Below are 6,000 nucleotides of genomic sequence, written 5' to 3' on the forward strand. Positions count from 1 at the left end.
ACTTTGTGTGAAAGAGCACTTTCTCTAGGGTGTGTACAGGAAGCTGTAGCCTCTGGTCAGTTTATTCAGGAAGTTCAGATTTTAGATCTACTCAAAATAATCCAAGCTCATCGCTCTGATCTGTTCACCTCCTGCACACCATTTCTTCTAGAGATGAGATCTTTTCTTCAGTAAGACCTCACTGAGTATAGATCAGTAATGTACACATCTCCATCTACAGCATGTTCGCTTTCAAACCTGGTGTGGTTTTTAAGCTTTAAGTGGAAATGGTTCAGTCTCTAATGTGAAATTGTACAGATTTGTGTGTGTGTGAAAGCGAGAAGGATGAAGGTTATGAAGAATGTAATCAGGATAAAGAAATGCTGTGGAGAGTCTTCATGGCTGCTGTTTTAGTAAAACGGAGGAAGAGGAATGTTGCTTCTCCCTCAGCGTGACATGAGAACGTGTTGCATAACTTCTTACATCTAAACTTCTATTTATATTTCAGGTTATGAATGAATAGATTCAGCACCAAACCGCAACTCTGGAAGAAACACACACACACACACACACACACACACACACACACACACACACACACACACACACTGAAACTGTACCACATCCATGGCATTATTCCTCAGGCTCAGATAACAATTTTAATGTAAATTATTAACTTTTTTTTAATTATTTTAAATAGATTTTATTTAAAATGTGCTGCATTTTGTAAATGTCAATCATTCAGGCTGTAACTGGAATGATTTTGATTACTGTTACAGATTTAATGTCACTGTTATATTTGCAGTTGTGTTATAGGTCATAGCTCAGTGGTTAAGGCATTGCACCTTGAATCGGAATTAACCACTGCTGGGCCCTTGAGCGAGGCCCCTGACTGTAAACTGCTCAGCTGTAAGTCACTCTGGATAAAGGTATTACAGTTACAGGTATATTTACACTTAAGGGTATGGCTACAGGTACAATTACAGGTAGGGTATGAGTATAGTTACAGGTACAGTAAGGGTATGGTTACAGTTACAGTAACAGGTATGTTAAGGTAATGGTTACAGATACAGTAAGAGTATGGTTACCGGTTCAGTTACAGGTACTGTAAGGGTATAGTTAAAGGTACAGGTACAGGTAGAGTATGAGTATAGTTACAGATACAGTAAGGGTATTGTTACACGTACAGTTATAGGTACAGTTAGGGTACTGTTACAGTTACAGGTACAGGAAGAGTATGAGTATAGTTACAGGTAGAGTAAGGGGTATGGTTACAGGTACAGTTACAGGTAGAGTAAGGGGTATGGGTTACAGGTACAGTGACAGGTAGAGTAAGGGGTATGGTTACAGGTACAGTTACAGGTAGAGTAAGGGGTATGAGTTACAGGTACAGTTACAGGTACAGTTACAGGTGGAGTAAGGGGTATGAGTTACAGGTACAGTTACAGGTACAGTAAGAGGGTATGAGTTACAGGTACAGTTACAGGTACAGTTACAGGTACAGTAAGGGGTATGAGTTACAGGTACAGTTACAGGTACAGTAAGGTGTATAGTTACAGGTACAGTTACAGGTACAGTAAGGGGTATGAGTTACAGGTACAGTTACAGGTACAGTGACAGGTACAGTTACAGGTACAGTAAGGGGTATGAGTTACAGGTACAGTTACAGGTACAGTAAGGGGTATGAGTTACAGGTACAGTTACAGGTACAGTAAGGGGTATGAGTTACAGGTACAGTTACAGGTACAGTGACAGGTACAGTTACAGGTACAGTAAGGGGTATGAGTTACAGGTACAGTTACAGGTACAGTAAGGGGTATGAGTTACAGTTAGGGGTTTAATTAAACGTTTTATCTGCAATAAATTTAATTAAAATAATAAAAATAAATAAATTAAAAGAAGCACAAAAATGATCAAATCTTCCTAAAACCCACTGCACTGTGAGCTGATGTTTGAGGTTATTTAATTACAGATCCAGAAGTCCAGGAGTGGATCTGCTCTAAAACATCAATATACTGTATGTTTCTGTCGTGTGAAACCTTCTCACGTGCGTGCTGCAGTAAACCAGAAGAGTTGAGGAAAGTGTTGCAGTTTAGAAGACCAGAAGACACTCTCAACCCGCGCTTACACCCCGTTAACAAGGAGCTCTGAATAATTCAGAGCACGATGTGTAAAAACCAGCCGTTTCTTCTCTGTTCATCTCTTCAGTCCCTCTGAGCCCTGACTCTGCTGGAGCTCTCAGCAACACTGATTAATCCCAACACGGCTCACCGTGCGAAGCGTAATATTAAAAAAAGCCATTCATATTATTCAAATCCTTTCACATACCACCATGTTATCATCAGGAGCAGAAAGTGAACTCTGGGTCAGCTGGGATTCAATCCTTTTAGATACAAAAAAATGCATTAGAACATTCTAGCATTCATCCTGAAGTCTGGAAGGAGGAGATAACGGTGGAGGTTTTAAAGCTTCCAGTATCTTATTAAACATCTTCCATTATAATCAGGTGAGAATCTGATCAAATACAGACGCTGGACTTTTCTTTTCACTTTCATTGGCATGTCTTTGTGGATTCTTTTGATGTTATCGTTGTTGTATCCATGCAGATTGCTGCTATTTCAGTTTCCTCCTGAGCAGCACTGACACACACACACACACACACACTCATAATTAATGACTCCGAGAGATTTGACTCAGCTGCATTAACCCCTGAAGGTCCTGCCATTTCTGGTAAGTAAACGTCTAGACGGAGGAGTGAAGCGAGTGCTGATTCTGACTAATGACATGTTATAGAACTTAGCAGACTGAAATTAATCAGAAGGACAGGAATTACAGTCTTCAATCCAGCACTGTATATTAAAGATCAGATACTGATTCCTGTCTGATCTCCTGTAAGTGATAGAAAATAATTAACTATTGATGTAACGGTGCCCAAAATTCACTGTTCCGTATGTACCTCGTTTTTAAGTCACGGTTATGGGGGAAAAAATGCAAAACATAAAATTACTTGTCATTTTTTTATTAATGCAGTTTATTATTTATTTATTTATTTATTTATTTATTCATTTATTTTATTTTTTTAACATCATTAAAAATTTTAAATAAAACACCTGCTTAGTTAAATAATATATACATTATATTTGATAATATATTATAAATGATTAAATATTTAGAAATAATATAGAATACATCTAATTAATGCAATACACTTTTTTATTATATTGATTAAATTGAGTAATTGATTAAATTGGAATAAATTAATTGTATTAAATTAAATTAAATAAATAGAAAAAAGTAATTAGTCATTTGTTAGTCCCCATTTGGGTAATACATATGTGTATATAAGTGTGTAAGTGTGTGTGTGTGTGTGTGTGTGTGTGTGTGTGTGTTTTACATTTAATTTGACATTTTCTGAAAAGATGATCTACTTAACTGTTCTACTTATTTCAGCATATTTTAACAATGTCTTCATTCCTTCCATCCTTCATTCGTTCACTCCCTCGAAATGCAGAGTTTTTAGGATTTTCTCCTTCGTAAGAAAAGTGGCCGTGATTTCACACGTGTAAAGTAACGCACTTCAAATCGTATTTACAGTACGGAGTGAGTATCCACAGTGACACTGCGCTAACTCTCGTTTCTGTTTTATACCACTGGCAATGTTGTGTATGTTTTCTATAATAATAATAATAATAATAATAATAATAATATTAATAATAATTAAATAAAACAGTGAAACTACACTCAAAGTGCGAGGTGGAGACTAAACAAACTTGCAGTCAGCCACTTAATACCTTCCTGAGGGAAAATTGCAACTGTTCGGCACATAAAACAAGGATTGCATTCAGTACACGTGTGCAGCAAACCGAAACGGTTCAGTACGAATCATTTTTAACTTTTCAGTTTGGAAGTTGATCATGACTTTATCATGTGATGGAATCTCTTAGACATGTGTCTGTAAAGAACCTGAAATGTTCTATAAATGCTAAGAAATTATTCTCTCGTTCTCTAGAACCTGATATTTATTGTGTTGTTGTAATTACAGATGAAGACGAGATGTTTCTCCAACACCAGTCCAGATGTAGGAGCTCAAAAAAACAAAAGCAAGCCAAGATTTGTGATCTGATTTTCTGTCCTTGTCACTGATCCATTCCTGTATCTAAATGCTGTAGTTATGGAGAATCACCATGTACAGTATTTGGCTGATGCATTTTTTCATACTGAATTACAGTTATCTCATAGATCTGCAGTGGTGGAACACCAGCAGGCTGCTTCTCTTTAGTTTTTCAATAACGACGCCTCCAACTTAGCCATCAAGAGGGAAACGTCAGGTGGCTGCATCATGTGAAGAATGTAGGAAAAGACGAAAGTAAACAGGATCCTAGTGCCACACTGTGAGCTGAGCTATGCTGTGGTGTGTGTGGTGTGTGTGTGTGTGTGTGTGTGTGTGTGTGTGTGTGTGTGTGTGTGTGTGTGTGTGTGTGTGGTGTGTGTGGTGTGTGTTAACACCAGGTCACACATCTCAGATACGTTAGTGTTCTGTTAGTGTCAGAAATGACAACTAATCATTGAGCTGTCAGAGGATCTGCCAGAGTAGATTCAGAAAGTGTCAGGATTACATTCCTCAATGTTCATTCAAGTCTACAGAGTTCCACTGCTCTCAAGTGAACTCTGGAAGACCTGGATTTCATGACTGTGTTTGGAATTTTTGTGCTGCATTCGGCCGATCGGTTCTGTTTAACTGAGACCTTCTCATGTTTTTATTCCAGTGTGACCAATCTGATAGGTCAGTGATGATCCAAGTGTAGGTGTGAGGTGTTACAGGATGTTAGTGCACGATGTGGGGGTTAAAGAGCATTAAAGTCATCTGATATCATGGTCACTTCCAGCATTGAGGAGTTCAAAGTGAAACTGACTGAATGGATCAAAATAACACTTCATTTTATTACACATTTTATATACGACTCGTTCATCTACAGTTCTGCTGCTCCGAATCACACACACAGATAAAGTAGTGCAAGAAGATTATATTTATCTCATGCATTTGTGTCAAACCTCTACTGATTATGAAGCTGCTGGACTGAACTCCTGCTGCTGTTTTTTATTTTTACATTTTCTTCAGTTCTTCAAATTCATCTTCTGCCTCGAGTCGTTTCTGAAAATCCCTGTATTCATCATAGAAGTTCCACCACACACAAAACTCCTCCATGGAGATCAGTGAGGTCATTAGGAAACGTGTACGATCACCGTCTCACTCTGGATGGAACTGGAACTGGATGTTACTATGGTTACACGTGTTTATAAGCAGAACATTCATTTAGATTCACCTGAAAAACACAAACTACCTGCGGTGTTCAACAATCTGAACTCACACCTGAACCTCCAGCCAATCACAATCCACTATTCACATCTGAACCTCCAGCCAATCACAATCCACTATACACATCTGAACCTCCAGCCAATCACAATCCACTATACACACCTGAACTTCCAGCCAATCACAATCCACAATTCACACCTGAACCTCCAGCCAATCACAATCCACTATACACACCTGAACCTCCAGCCAATTACAATCCACAATTCACACCTGAACCTCCAGCCAATCACAATCCACTATACACACCTGAACCTCCAGCCAATTACAATCCACTATACACACCTGAACTTCCAGCCAATCACAATCCACAATTCACACCTGAACTTCCAGCCAATCACAATCCACTATTCACACCTGAACCTCCAGCCAATTACAATCCACTATACACACCTGAACTTCCAGCCAATCACAATCCACAATTCACACCTGAACCTCCAGCCAATCACAATCCACTATACACACCTGAACTTCCAGCCAATCACAATCCACTATTCACACCTGAACTTCCAGCCAATCACAATCCACTATTCACACCTGAACCTCCAGCCAATCACAATGCACTAATCACACCTGAACCTCCAGCCAATCACAATCCACTATTCACACCTGAACTTCCAGCCAATCACAATCCACTATTCACACCT

This window comes from Silurus meridionalis, chromosome 15 (genome assembly GCF_014805685.1).
Source record: "Silurus meridionalis isolate SWU-2019-XX chromosome 15, ASM1480568v1, whole genome shotgun sequence".
NCBI classification, from domain to species: Eukaryota; Metazoa; Chordata; class Actinopteri; order Siluriformes; family Siluridae; genus Silurus; species Silurus meridionalis.